This window comes from Myotis lucifugus, unplaced genomic scaffold, assembly GCF_000147115.1.
Source record: "Myotis lucifugus unplaced genomic scaffold, Myoluc2.0 scaffold_71, whole genome shotgun sequence".
Taxonomy (NCBI): Eukaryota; Metazoa; Chordata; class Mammalia; order Chiroptera; family Vespertilionidae; genus Myotis; species Myotis lucifugus.
In genome coordinates, this window is record NW_005871119.1 from 1,157,013 (window position 1) to 1,171,743 (window position 14,731).

Consider the following 14,731-nt stretch of genomic DNA (forward strand, 5'->3'; position numbering starts at 1 on the left):
TGTGCAATTGTGTAAAATTTTAGAAAGCGCTTATTCAGCTACATTTTACTCACAGATGTAAAACTAGTGTCAAGATAGATGTAGAATAAAACTGGCCGTTTCTGTTTGGGAGCAAAGAAAAATTCCATTCATATCAAGTTGTTTGTGTGGTTCTGCTTTTGTAAACCTTGTAAATTAATTTCTTCATGTTATAACGTGAGTGAATTGGGTACAAGTCCCAATACCAACAAGGATCCCAACCCCCATATACATTTAGTACCAAGCAGTCACAAGGGTAATAGGGGAAATATTGACTATGGGGTCCTTAGAGATCCTGCTCTGGTTCTCTTCCTCATTCTTCTTTCACTTAGGTTAAGATAATTTCTATAGCCGAAACCGGTTTGGCTCAGTGGATAGAGCGTCAGCCTGCAGACTGAAAGGTCCCAGGTTCGATTCCGGTCAAGGGCATGTACGTTGGTTGTGGGCACACCCCCAGTAGGAGATGTGCAGGAGGCTCTCTCATCGATGTTTCTAACTCTCTATCCCTCTCTCTTCCTCTCTGTAAAAAATCAATAAAATATATTTAAAAAAAAGAAAAGATAATTTCTATATGTCTTCTTCTTCCCCCCCACCCCCGAACTAGATGTTTCATTTTTTTCTCGTGCTTTCTTCTCTGGTCATTTGCTTGTCCTCTTATCCATTCCTGATCTTATAATATAGGGTATTGTGAAGCCCTTTTCAACACCCTCCTTTTCAGAGCCCTTACTGAAGCTGTACATAATAGCAGAGGGTTTTCCAGGCAGTTTTCCTACCATCTAAGAACCCATATGGCCCTCTCCGGCCCTCTCCTAGAAGCTGTGAGGGAGAGCAGTACTCTATACCATTAGTGAGGTATAGAAGAAAAATCTATGTCCTGGACACAGAAGTCCACACCAGAGTTCGTTTTTTTTTGTTTTGTTTTGTTTTTGGTTTTTGTGTGTGTTTTTTTCAGGGATTTCAGGAGAACAAAAAAGTCAGAAGGTGAGGGCCATCAAGAATTGCAAGCTAGCACAGGCTTCAGTTCTCTCGGCTTCTAGAGGTGACAAGGCAGCTATAATCAGGCTCATAGCAAGACATTCTTGAGGAGTATTGCATATCTATTTATTACTGTCTAGGGCTATCCTGATATCGATTTCTTAGTGGCTTCAGTGTGCAGAGATATGTTTTAGAGTTGTTTATCACTCCTCAAAATCCCTCAGAAATTGAAGATATCCAATTGAGACTATCAGAATAAAAATCAGCCAGCTTTCAAAGCTGCAAACAACAGAGCCCACATTGCCTAGTTTAATTAATAAAAAAAAGGAATGTGTTAAAACGTTGGGCACCTTATCCAATCTCCAAGAGGGCTTTATAATCAGGTTTACAGTCTGCGTGGCCTGTAAATATTAGGCTGCTGGGCTTTCCAGTGAAGACTACCCTTTCCTCTTCTAGAGGAATGGAGCTTGCAATGTTGCATTGTCAACATTGTCAACTGCTAGGGCTTCTACCCTCGCTACCATTGGAATCGGGATGCCTTTAAAAAAATTATTTCCATTTGTTTACTTTTTAGAAAACTTTTTTTTTGCAATAATTATAGATACCCAGGAAGTTGCAAACACCTTTCACCTAGTTTCCCCTTGTACCTTGTACCTTTCACCTTGTTTCCCCTCCTAGATACATTTTACGTAACAATAGCTCAAATTCAAAACAAATTGATATTGGTAACATCCATAGACCTTATTTCAGATTCAGATTCCACCATTTTTATATGTACTCATTTGTGTATGGGTGTGTATTTTTGTGTACAGGTCTGTGCAAATGTGTGGTTTCATGTAACCACCACTATAATCCAGATACAAAAATGGTCCATTCCCACAAAGATTTTTGTCATGCTGCCCTCTTATGGTTACACCTACTTCCTTCTGTCCCTAACCCCTCACAACCATTAATCTATCTCCGTCTCTATATTTTTGTCTTTTCAAGATGTTATGTAAATAAAATAATGTATGATCTTTTAAGACTGCCCCCCTCCCCACCACACACACACACACACACACACACACACACACACACACACGGCATATTGCCCTTCAGGTCCTTCCAGGCTATTATGTATACCACTAATTAGCTCTTTTTCATTGTTGGATAGTATTCCAAAGTAAGGATATTCCATGGCTTGTTTAACTGTTCACCTATTGAAGGACATTCTGGTTGTTTCTAGTCTGGGGCTATTACAAATAAGGTTACTGTGGCTATTCATGTGCAGGTTCCCTGGTCAAGTTTTGAACCAATGCCTTTCTCAGGCAAGTCTGCTTGGCCTGAGGAACAGAGCTCAGGCTAGAGTTCCTGTCCAGGCCTAACAGATCTTTCCTCTTCATTAGCCTTTACAGATCATTTTCAGTACAATTTTGAACATCCACAACATGGACAGATGTGTGAATGAACACCCATGTCCATCACTGAACTTTAACAATTATCATTCTGTCAATTTTTTATCCATCTATTCTCCCTTGATTATTTTAAAGCAAATCCTAGACAGTATAACTTTATCTGTGAATATTTCAATGTGTATTTCTAAAAATTGTATTTTTAAAAACATAACTAAAATGTCAGTATCCCAATGTCACACTTTGGGTTCCTCCAGAATCTGATACTAAAACTAAGACTTGAGTGCAAATAGTCTATTTGAGAGGGGGTGAGGGTGGGGGAATTGAGACAGAAAAGGAAAGGTTATAAGTTAGACGTTGGCAGAAGGCTCCTGCAGCAAGCATGAACTCCTCAGCACTTGCAGGCAGCCACATGAGTAGGCAAAGGGGATTTCAGCAGAGAAAGCCCTCAGGCAAAGATACACAGGTGCTGGCAACTGAATTCTGGGTAACATGCACTGAAGTGGGAAGGGCAGGGACTGTGGGCCCTGGGGACTGACAGCATCGCCTACACATGCCTGAAAACAATTAACAAGGAACTAGTCAGTATTCGAATTTCTCCTAGTATATCATAATTTTTATTTTACAGTTTATATATCTAATTATGATCCAAATAAAGTTCATACGCTGTCATTGATGTTTTTAAGTCTCATCTCCTCCAACTTTTTATTTTAAAATTTTTAAACATACAACAAACATGGAAGAATTTTACTGTGAACTATGTGTCCACCAAGATTACACCATTAACATTTTTAATATACTTGCTTTATCACATATCTATCATTTTTTTATATTTTATTGATTTTTTACAGAGAGGAAGGGAGAGGGATAGAGAGCCAGAAACATCGATGAGAGAGAAACATTGATCAGCCGCCTCCTGCATACCCCCAACTAGGGATGTGCCCACAACCAAGGTACATGCCCTTGACCGGAATCGAACCCAGGACCCTTCAGTCTATAGGCCAATGCTCTATCCACTGAGCCAAACCGCTCAGGGCCACATATCTATCATTTATTGATCTCTTTATTCACATTATATTTCTCTTTTTAAATACATTTTTACTGATTTCAGAGAGGAAGGGAGACGGAAAGAGATAGAAATATCAATGATGAGAGAGAATCATTTATTGGCTGCCTCCTGCCTGCCTCCTACTGGGGATCCAGCCCACAACCCGGGCATGTGCCCTGACTGAGAATCGAACCATGACCTCCTGGTTCATGGGTTGATGCTCAACTACTGAGCCACATCGGCTGGGCTCAAATGATATTTCTTGATGCATTTTGTAGTATGCCAGCACCCATGAAACAATAGAGGCTAATTTGTTAGCTTTGCAAGTATGGTACAATTTCAAACCTTGGAAATTGTTCACAGTTTTCAATTTTTTTTTCTTGATAACTAACAATAGCAAGGGGTTCATTAATTTTGTTGATATTTTCAAAGAACAACTTTTAGCTTTGCTATATCTCTCTATTGTTTTCTATATTCATTTTAATTGATTCCTGCTCTTGTCTCTATTATTATTTTCTTTCTTCTACCTATTTTGGATTTACTTTCCTTTCTTTTTTCTAGCTTCTTAATGGGGAAACATTAGATCATTGACTTTAGATGTCTCTTTACTAACAAGTATTTAAAGCTATAAATTTCTGTATATAAATCATGCACATTTTGATATGTTGTGTTTTTATTTTTATTTAGTATGAAATACTATCTAAGGTCCTTTGTGATTTCTTCTTTGACCCATGGATTATTTTAAATATCTTGTTTATTTTACGAAGAACTGGAGTTTTCCTAGATCTTATTTTTATTGATTTCTAATTTAGTTCCTTGTGATCAGAGAACATACTCTTTTAAATTTATTGAGTTGTTTTAAGATGCAGTATATGGTCTGTCTTGCTGAATGGACCATGTACACTTGAAAAGAGTATGCATTCTGCAGTCATTGGATGTGGGGATTTATAAATATAAATGGAGAGAGAGAAAGAGGGACAGAGAGACAGAGAAAACATAAAACATAAGCCATTGGCTCTTATATAATTATGGAGGCCGGTAAATTCCAATATCTGCAGTGGGCAAGCTGTAGATTCAGGAGGGCCAATGGTGTCATTCCAGTTCCAGTCTGAAGGCCTAAGACCCAGGAGAGCAGATGGTGTGAGTTCCAGACTGAATGTTGCCGCCTTGAGACCCAGGAAGAGCTGATGTTCCAGTTCAAACTCAAAGGTAGGAAAAATTGCTACCTCAGCTCTGAGGCAGTCAGGCAGGAGCTTCCTCTTAGCTTTTTTGTTCTAATCAAGCCTCAGAGGATTCGCTGAGGTCCACCACATTAGGCAGGGCAATCTGCTGTCTTCAGCCTATTGATGGAGATGTTAGTCTCATCCTCACAGAAACACCGCACAGAGCACCCAGAATAATGTTTGACCAAAAGTTTGGAAAACTGATGGCCCAGTCAAGTCGACACATAAAAACTAACCATCTCAGAGGTCTAAGTGGTTCAAATCACCTACAGACTTTCTAATTTTTTGTTTAATTGTTCTATCTAGTGTTGAGAGATGGGTTTTGAAAACCTCGTGCTATGATTACGGAATTGACTATTTCTCTTTTTAGTTCTGTCAATTTTTGCTTCCTATGTTTTGAAGCTCTATTATCTGTATCATACATATTTATGATTAGACACATACATTATTTGTTCCTGACAAATTTAACCTTATATCATTATTAAATATATTCTTCTGAAGTATGGTAGTAATCATCTCAGGTAGAAACTATAGTTTAACTTTAACCCTGCTGTTTGGTTTCTGTACTTATTTTCTTGCTAAAATAATAGAAAAGTTATTTTAATTTCCTGAATTATATAAATCACCCCATTCGATTAAATACCCTATTGATTGTAATATGACTATCCCATTAGTTGTGGTCATACTGGTCTTAGAAAGCACATTTTCCTTTACCTGGGAAGGACAGCACAATTATCCCAAGGTCAGAGGGCTCCAGTTAACGTGTCCCTGTTGACCCAGTGATCCGGAGACCCAAAACTATAATTTAGATAACATGCTTAAGTAAACTGCTTCTGCTTCTGTAAACTGCTTTTTTGCAAATCAGGTTCCTCATTCCAAACCTTGGGATGTAATCAATACCTTTGTGATCTTTGCCTATATAAATCTGGTGTTGGGGCTGGGGCAGGTACTATGAGATCTGGGAGAGCGAAATGCCCCCTCTTAGTCCCGGATTTGCAATAAATGTGACTATTTAATTCGACTTCTTGAGGCGTCCTTGTGTGATTCACGGGGTATATTACAGCACTTCTTTATCTTTAGTGATACTTTTTATTTCAAAGTCTGTTTTTCTGCTATAAAAATAGTCTGCTTTATTATGTCCATGATATATCTTTTTCCATTCATTTACTTTTAATCTATCTGCCTCTTTATATTTAAAATGAGTCTCTTTTAGACAACATATCCTTGGGTGTTTTTTTTTTTTTATTTTATTGTTTTTTTTTACAGAGAGGAAGGGATAGAGATAGAGAGTTAGAAACATCGATCAGCTGCCTCCTGCACATCCCCTGCTGGGGATGTGCCCACAACCAAGGTACATGCCCTTGATTGGAATCAAACCTGGGACCCTTTAGTCCGCAGGCTGACACTCTATCCACTGAGCCAAACTAGTTAGGGCTCCTTGGGTGTTTTTTAAAAAGTTCATTGGGCCGTAGCCTGTTTGGCTCAGTGGATAGAGCGTCGACCTATGGACTGAAGGGTCCCAGGTTCGATTCCAGTCAAGGGCATGTACCTTGGTTGCGGGCACATCCCCAGTAAGAGGTGTGCAGGAGGCAGCTGATCGATGTTTCTCTCTCATCGATGTTTCTGACTCTCTTTCTCTCTGTAAAATCAATAAAATATATTTAAAAAAAATAAAAAGTTCATTGGGACAATCTCTGCCTTTCCATTGGAGTGTTTAGCACTTAATCACTTAATGTGATTATTGATAAGGCTGTATTTATTTCTATCCTGTTATTATTTGTTTTCTATTTGTTTCATCAGATTTTTGATACACTTTCTGGTTTCTTGCTTCTTTTGGATTATTTGAATCTTTTCTATAATTCTGTTTTAATTTATGTGTGGCTTTTTAGCTATACCTCTTTCCATTAGTATTTTTTACTAGCTGCTTTAGGAATCACAATATGTATTATTAGCTTTCCACAGTCTACTTGAGTTAGTATTGTACCAATTCACATAAAATACAGAAACCTTGCCTTTGTATAGGTCCATTTACCTACCCCACTTTGTTCTTGAGGCTATAGTTGTCATTCGTGTTATGTCTAAATTCATTATAAACTAAAAGGCAATGTCATAGTTTTTGCTTTGGAGTCATGTGTTTAAAAGTATTGATAGGAAAACAAACTTTTCTATGCACAGATTCTCATTATTTACAGTAGTTATGTTCTATAAAGTCACTACAAACAACCAATTAGTAAAACTGAGCCATCACTCCTTGGGGGAAATACAAGGTTAGGTTCCTGTGAGCCTCTGGTCACAATATTGCCAACTGATCAACCTTGTTTTATGCATGTTTCTGTTTTAAGACACATTATTTAATTTAAATTATTGAATCATTAACATTGAACTGATGGCTGACAGCACTACAATTCATGCTTGAACAAAGCTTATCTAACACGCATTTTCCCATAAAGCACTTTACAGCCTTCTTGGGCTTAGAAACTAGATATCACTTCAGCATTACATTTGAGGGCCATTTTAAAGAGAAAAATCATCAAGAAAGAGCATAGCCCTAACCTGTTTGGCTCATTGGATATAGCGTCAGTCTGCGGACTCAAGGGTCCCTGTTTGATTCCGGTCAAGGGCATGTATCTTGGTTGTGGGCACATACCCAATGGGGAGTGTGCAGGAGGCAGCTGATTGATGTTTCTCTCTCATCGATGTTTCTAACTCTCTATCCCTCTCCCTTCTCTCTGTGAAAATCAATAAAAATATATTTAAGAAAAAAAAGAAAGAGCATAAATATGCACAAAATATGGCACTAGATTGACACAGAAAGACAGCCGTTTACATTACAGGAGCTGAAACAAGAAGGCAGAGCATGGCCTTGTTTGAACTCAGCTGGGACTGGACTAGGAATCTGTGCACTGAGCAACTGTAATTTTTCACTGTTCTGCACGTGTCCCTGAATGACTGCGAAAGCCCTGAGTATTGATTTGGGGGGTTACAAATAAATTTTAGCGAGTAGATGAATTCATGAATACAAAATCCGTGAAAAATGAGCATTGACTGTATTACCTTGAATATTTTCCATTTCTCATGTTCTTCCTTCCTTCCTGAAATTTTGAGTTCCCCTTTGGCAACATTCCCTTCAGGCCAAAGAACTTTCTTTAGCATTTTTATGAGGCAGTTCTGATGGGACTAATTCTCTTTGGGGTTTTTTTTTTTTTCCCCTCTGAAAATAGCTTCATTTTGCCTTCATTATTGAGGAGCATATTCTGGATTGACAGTTTCATTCTTCAGCTCTTTAAAGATACTGATATCCTGCTTCACCAGATTTTTGTTACACTGTTTCTGGTTTCTTGCTTCCTTTGGATTACTTGAATTGGTGTGGCTCCATTGGTTGGGCAATTGTCTTGTGCACAAAAGGCTGCTGGTTCAATTCCCGTCAGAGCACATGCCGGGGTTGTGGGCTCAATCCCCAATTCAGGGGCCTGCAGAAGACAGTTGATCAATCTCTCTCACATTGATGTTTCTCTCTCTCCCTTCCTCTCTCTCTAAAAATCAATAAAAAATATATATTTTTAAAAAACAAAACCTTTAAAGATATTAATATGCTGTCATCTTCTTAGTTTCTGATGTGAAATCCATAGGGTTTCGAATCATTCCATTTCTCTCTGAATGCTTCCAGGTTTTTCTTCATCTTCACTTTTCAGCAATTTGACTATGATGTTTCTAGGCATACTTATCTTTGTATTTATCATGCCTAAGTTTTGCTGAGCTTCTTGGATCTGTTATTTTATGTCTCGCAGGATGTTGGCTTTCCTCAAATATTTGGTGATTCTTGGTTTTGTGATCATCTGTGTCTTTGAGATTCATTTGTTAAAAATTGCTTATGGAGGAGGCTATGTCTGGTTTACACTCTCCCTGAGGGGAGGAATAAGATCTGTTGCCACCACTGAATTCCTGTCATCAATGGAGGTATGGGGAAGGGTGTGGGGAAGGGTGCGGCGAAGGGTGCGGCCTGGTGCTGAACGGGAAGAACTAGTAGCTAGGATTCTGAGTATAAGAGTTTCCTGATTATTCCAGGTATCACCACCACAGAGCACTGTACTTTATTCTACCTAGAGACAGATACAGATGTCTCTGTTGCTACTGTGGAATGGGGGATGAAGAAGCTTCAATGGGCTCACTGCTCCTGCTGTGATACTCCAATTAATTTCTTTGTGGTTTAGTCTGGATTCCTTCCTGCTCCTAATAGCCACCTCTAGATGTGAAACCTTTCGGTGCTGCTACTATCTTTCATAGCAGCCTTGTCTTCTTTTTGTTTGGAACTGTCAATCCTTCCTTCTGACCCATCCAGCCTTCTATCCATCTTTCAGGAAATCCTCATACATTCTGTTCTGGACCATCAATAGCTAACCTTCTTATTTTCCAATGCACTTGTGAATTTAATTATTTTAAATATATATCTTCTACCAGGTCTAGGGATTTGAGGCATAGAGAGAAAGCTGCAGTATGTGTCCAGTCTGCCAATTTATTATTTATTTTTAAAATATATTTTTATTGACTTCAGAGAAGGAGAGACAGAAACATCAATGGTGAGAGAGAATCGTCAATTGGCTGCCTCTTGCATGCCCCCCACTGGGGATCCAGCCTGCAACTACAACCAGGGCACATGCCCTGACCAGGAATTGAACCATAACCTCCTGCTTCATAGGTCGCCGCTCCAACACTGAGCCACGCCAGTTGGGCCAGTCTGTCAATTTAAATCAAACTTGTTTTTCTTTCTTTATTTTTAAGCAAGCAGTGGTGATAACAGTCTGTTTAATGATGCAGTTTGGTGTGGGGGTTCAGAACTAGTCACTCCAGGATGTGCCTCTGTGGTATACGGATTGTTTTGTGCTAAGGGCAACTTTACTAGTAGCTGCAGGCTTAAGAGAAACTTCTGCCTCTCCCTTAACTACCTAGAACTGTGGTCGGCAAACTGCAGCTCTCGAGCCACACGCGGCTCTTTGGCCCCTTGAGTGTGGCTCTTCCACAAAATACCACGTGTGGGCGTGCACATACAGTGCTATTGAAACTTCGTGGCCCATGCGCAGAAGGTGGTTTTCGGCCTGGGCGAGTCTATTTTGAAGAAATACTGTTGATATTTGGCTCTGTTGACTAATGAGTTTGCCGACCACTAAGGTCCTAGAAGACCTTGAACTAGGGGCCTTGCTCATAATAAGAGATTATCAGAGATAACTTCTTTTGACCTTTCTGTAGGGCAGGACAAACTTCTATTTTCTAAACATCTGCTCTTTATATGGCCTTGCAGTGACCCTTTGAGACCCCAAAGCACCTTACCTCATTCCTAGCTCGGAATGTCGTATGTACCCATTTTTCCTTTCTGTTTCTTAACTTCTCCTGCATGTGGGGTCTCTGACTCTCATGTACTAGTATTTGGGTTTTATATATATATGTATGTAATAAACTTGGTTGTTTTCTCTTGCTAATCTGTCTCATGTCTATTGGATTATTACAGCCAAAAGAACCATGAGGGAAAAGGCAAGTCTTCTCCTCACCCCACATAAGTAAGGAAGGAACACAAGCAATTCTAAGTAAGATTCTCAGTCACAGTCAAGGAGAGAGAGAGTTTGGTGAGTTCAGATTGTTCTGATTCTAAAAGCATGCTACACTTACCAAATTCATAGGTTTGATTTCTTACAAGTTTTACTTGTTTCCTGTAGGCTTTGAATTTGCCTTGAATTTCTCCTCTGTTTGCCTTGAATTTTTAGATGTGTTGGTGGACTCTTGCTTTCAAGCTCGTACAGTTCTCAAGTTATATTCAAACACTGCCATCTTGTGGGTCATTCCTGGTGTCTTTCATCCCACTCCTCACAGGATCTCATGCAAATATATCCATCCAGAAGAGTAGAGGTATGTCAACTTCTATTAAGTGCAAAGTGTTCTACTAAGAGCATTACAGATAGTCATCTCATTTAAACCTCATAAGAACTTTATGAAAGAAGTGTTACTGAAAGGGGGACCTGGCCCTGAGCTGGCTGCCTAGGGCCAGCTGGTAGTGTGTGGGTTCTTGACTTCGTGCAGGAAAAATGTCACAATAGGAGTCCAGGTGAATTTTAGAGAACGTTTATTAAAGCTGGGGATATGAAACAAGAAAGGGCTGGGGAAATTAGCTTAGGATGGTCTGCTTTGGCTCACTAAGAAGTCAGAGGAAAGGCGGCCTTGGGGACAGGTTCAGAGGGTTTGTCCGGGATGAGCTGATGCTGCCCATTGCTACCCATTGCTGCCTTGATCGCACGCCTGTGGGGTCCATGCCTGTGGGGGAACGAAAAGGGGAAGTGTAAGGAGAAGGGAGAGCTTGCCCTGAGTCCTTTGTTTTGAGAGGTTTTAAAGTCTGGGCATTTAGAAGAGATTTTAGGGGACTTTATGCTGATGTACCAAAATGAGATTTATTCCCTTAATTTCATCTGTCCTTTGGTGTGGTTGGCAAATGGCACTAATTGGAATTCTGCTGTCTCCCTGAGTACGATGATTTAAACTATTTACCCTCTGGTTGGCGAGGAGAAGTATAAACCATTTACTCTGAAGTGTTCCTGGTTTAAGGAAAAAAGGATTTACTAGATGGCTGCAAACTGCTGTTTAACTATCTGTCTCAGTTTCCCTATTCCGCTGGTCCTGGCTTATTGATCTGTCTCAGAAGTACTATTAATCCTATGTTAGAGATGAAGAACCTGAGGGCTCAGGGGTTGTGCAACTTGCCTGAGATTTCACAGCTAGTAAGGATAGAAGTATATTTTCTATCTAGGCAGTCTGCTTCCACAGCCCTTGCTTTTACTACATTTATGTGAAACTCATAAATCTAAAAACAATATAGTGTGTAACAATAATATGAATAAGTTATAGAAGTAGTAGAGGGGAGGGGACAACTGTTAAGAAAGGGCATCAGGAAGATTCAGTTTGGTGAGAAGGTGGTCTCCTCTAAGTGAGGATTTGAAAGATAATCATTACAGAGGAAGAATGCACCTGGGGGCATATCTCCTGGATCTAATAGTATAGAAACACCCAATACTTGTTTATTGTTTTGTCTGCCCTATTCCTGTCTTCTGTGGGTGAACTATTCTTTACTCTGCTTCAGCCATATGACTCTAATAGAGATTGCCAATCATGCTATCCTTGACACATCACCAATATGAACCCATCCAGGGCTGCTGGAAGTTTTGTGCTTGAGGCAGAGGGCTCAGTGATATCTTCCCTAATGGCAAAGTTCTGTATCAAAAAGCTATTACCAGCCAAGGTTTTTCATATGGGAGACAGTCTGGAGCAGAAGAGAATAAAGCCAAACAATAACATTTTAGTCCTCTCTCGGCCAACTGTACTACTAACCTTCCTGTAGTAATAGCCATTCTTGCAGAACCTAATCAGGTTTGGGTTTTGATCTACGGAAACCATACAAGTTCTAATATTCTCTCTCTGTCACCAGCTGAAGTAGGGCCAACCCTGGCAACCTCTATACAACTTGAACCACAGCAAAATACATTTTGATTATAGATAGCCCTATTTATTTATTTTGGAAAAAAGGCATTTAGGGAGTTTACTGCAAATGCTATGTGGCTTAAAACCAGTTCTGCAGTGCTCTACTCTGGCCTCTTCTCCAACTCCATGCCTGCTGCCTGGGCTATTCTTTTTCTATTTCTCCCTTTCTAAATCGCTGGAGTCGTTGAAAGCCATCTCTAGATTTATTTCTTCCTTTAAGTCTTTTTTAGAAATTCCAGTCAATTATTTTTTCAAATTTTGATTTTTTAAATCAATCAATCAACATTTAATTATTGCCAACAATAATAAATTATAAAATTCAAAATGATAGGAACTAAGAATCATTGATACCTTCACATAGACATAATCATTGTTATTGGTATGTTTATCTTTCTTCTATGTGTAAACACAAACAGAAATTTTTAAAAAGCCAAACAAAATGACTAATTTTGTCTTCCTCCCCTACCCACATCTACAGTGCATTTTTCATTTAATTGTATTTTTTTGTACTATTTCCTAATCATTTCATATGATATTCTGTCCTGAAAATAACCAATATCTTTGAAGGCACCTAATTTTCCAAGGAAATGGGGAATAATTAGACATCCTTTGGTCTGGAATGTTCTTTTCTTTCCTGCTTCATCCAGTTATCTCCTACTCATTCTTCAGATCTTAGTTCAAGTGTCACTTCTTTGGGAAATCAGGTTAAATTTAGCATAATATTCTTTGCAGTCCTTGTAAAAGTTGCAATCTATTCTTTATAAAAATTTATCCTTATTTTTGAAAGTATTACAGATGCTCCCCACGCCTTTACTCCAACTGACCCCTTCCACCCACAATCTATTCTTGTTTGGGATTATCTGGGTCTATATGTATTTTTGTTCACTATTGGATCCCCTGTGCTTACCACAGGAGTCTGACACCTAACAATTGTTAAAATGAATGAATGACTGGAATAATTCCACTGCTACTTCTTTAGTTATAAAAAGTAACATTTACTATTTATGATGTGTTATAATGTGGTAGGCACTCTACCAAGTGCTGTATATCTCTATCCATATAATCACATTTTCACAACTCCAAAATTCATTATTGCCCCTATTCTACAAATGAGGAAACTAAGGCTTCTGAAAAGCTAGTTAGGTGGGTGGAGGTATTAAGCAAAAAAGAAAAAAAGAGAGAGAGAACTTATGTACATGGACAACAATATGGTGATTGTGGGGGGAGGTGGAAGAGGGCATAGAGAGGACAAAATAAAATAAATTAAAAAAAAGAAAAGCTAATTAACTCGCCAGGATCCAAATAAGAGGCAGATAAAAGGTTGGAAGTTACATCAATGCATTTATTAACATTATTAGCTTTACTTGACATTATTGGCTTCTTTGTTCATGAATATAAAAGTCATTATACAGGGTGTGGCAAAAGTAGGTTTACAGTTGCTAGTACTCGAAACAGTTTATTCTTATATTATTATTAATTAATCATTGCATTATTTATTGTTATTTTCTATACAAACAACCGTAAACCTACTTTTGCCACACCCTGTATTTATAGTTTATTTTCAAAGTCACTCAACTTGTACATTACACACTGGTTTTTGTTACATGTTAAAGTGGGAAGTAGGGCACCTAGAATAAGGGGTGAAGAGCGAGAATATTGTATTGGAAAGGGCAACAGGAGAGCTAGTTATTCTCCCCAATCAGCCATATGGCTTTGGGCTTCCACAAGGAAGGCTACCAAAGACAAAAAAATAAAAGTCAAGCTGAACAGGTTGCCCTTAAGACATCTAGTTCAACTCCTGCGTGTTACAGATGAGAGCCAGAGCCGACAGGGTTTGCATAATTGACAGCGTGGCAGAGCTGGACGGCCAACCAGCTGCTAGTGTTTGTTCTGAGTCACGCCCCCCCCCCGCCCCCCTTGAACAAACATTTACTGAGTGCCTACTGTGCCAGGCATTCCGCAGCGTTCCCATTCGGTCTCTCAGTATCGATTATTGGCTATTTTCTTTCCTCCCTAATTTTCTTTTTTCACTTTTAAAACGCTCCGTTGGGTGCAGTTAAAGGGGGAATGCAAGCCTAGCGTCGGGCACTGAGGGGCGTGACCCGGGTTGGCAGCCGGTCAAGAGGGCAGTGACAGGGAGCGACTCCCCGGTAATCTACGTGCATGAGCAAGCCACGGAGGGCGAGGCCGCGTCTCCCCGGGACCACGCCTAGGGCTTTCCGTGACCCCACTAACAGGGCCACGGGAGGAACCGCTTCTGTGCAGGATCCCTGGCCTTTGGCTTCTGCGGCGGTGGCCGGCTGCCCAGGCATTCAGCCAGGTCTCCAGAGCTGGCTCCCCCCGGGTTTATTCTGAATTCCGAGTCTCCAGCTGTCGGGAGAGCAACGTTCCCACTCGGGCGACAGCAGACCCCGAAGGGGCATTCCCCCTCCCCCGCTCCCGCGGTTGACCCTGAGCCCCGGCCGCCGCCTTTCCCCGAACCCCGGCTCGCACCCGCGGCCCCAAGGCCCGCACGGGTCACGCGTCCTTCGGGCTCCAGGGAAAGGCCACGCTCAAGG